This window comes from Tupaia chinensis, unplaced genomic scaffold, assembly GCF_000334495.1.
Source record: "Tupaia chinensis unplaced genomic scaffold, TupChi_1.0 Scaffold000197_1, whole genome shotgun sequence".
In the NCBI taxonomy this organism is placed as follows: domain Eukaryota; kingdom Metazoa; phylum Chordata; class Mammalia; order Scandentia; family Tupaiidae; genus Tupaia; species Tupaia belangeri.
Window position 1 is genome coordinate 7554890 of NW_006159672.1, and position 1049 is coordinate 7555938.

Here is a 1049-nt window from a genome sequence, read left to right on the forward strand (position 1 = left end):
ATATATACATATATATATATTTTTTAGAGTGCAGACACTCGGTATATATTAAGTGGGGACATACAATGCCTCTCCTTCATAGCATGGCTTGCTTCACTCAGCAGTAAGGGGAGACAGCCTCTTTACCAACTTGTGTTGTCTGCATGGCCCCGTCATCTCCCCCTTTTTTGTTTCGTAATTTATGGAAGTGAATCTCTGCCTCAAACGATGTAATTGCAGTCCTTATACATCTAGTGAGGATGGTTTATAATGTTTTAACAATAGAGAAATATAGGTTCCATTTAGGGTTGGATTAAGGGTGAATCTGATGCAGTTCCGCAACTGTTCGTTTGATGTAGGCGTCTTCATGGAATGCAGTTTTGGGAAAGCAGGCTTTTGTTTGTTTGTATGCCTTCCTTATAGGTTTTTTTTGTTCATCTGATTTTCCAGTATTTTAATTGTGTTAATCTTTTTTTTTTTTGGGGGGGGGAATTCGCTTGAGATCCCTGTTTATTCTGATCAGTCCTTTATTTGAGGCATACAAAATTTTTCTCCCATTTTGAGGGTTGTTGATTCACACTAATTACTGTGTCCTTGGCTATGCAGAAACATTTTGATCTGAAGTAATCTCACTTGTCTATTTTCAGAATTATTGTCTGTGCTTTGGAAGTCTTATTTAAGAAGACTTTGTGAGGCCAGCAGGTGGTGTGGAGGTTAAGGCGCTGGACACTCCCACATGGTCGACCATGGTTCAAGTCCTGGACATGGTGGCTTGCTTTCTCACTTTCCCTCTCTTTCTCTGTCACTCTTTGGTAAAATTAAAATAAATGAATGAATAAATAAAATTAAGTAAAAATAATTCCCCCCAAAAGAAGTCTTTGCCTACCTCAATATCTCCCAGAGTTTCTCCAGTGTTTTCCACCAGCAGTTTCATAGTTTGAGGTCTTAGGTCTAGATCTTTGATACATTCTGAGTTAATTTTTGTCAATGGTGAAAGATGGAGATCCAGTTTCATCTTTCTATAGGTGAATACCCAGTTTTTCTAGCACCGTTTGCTAAAGAAGTCCCCC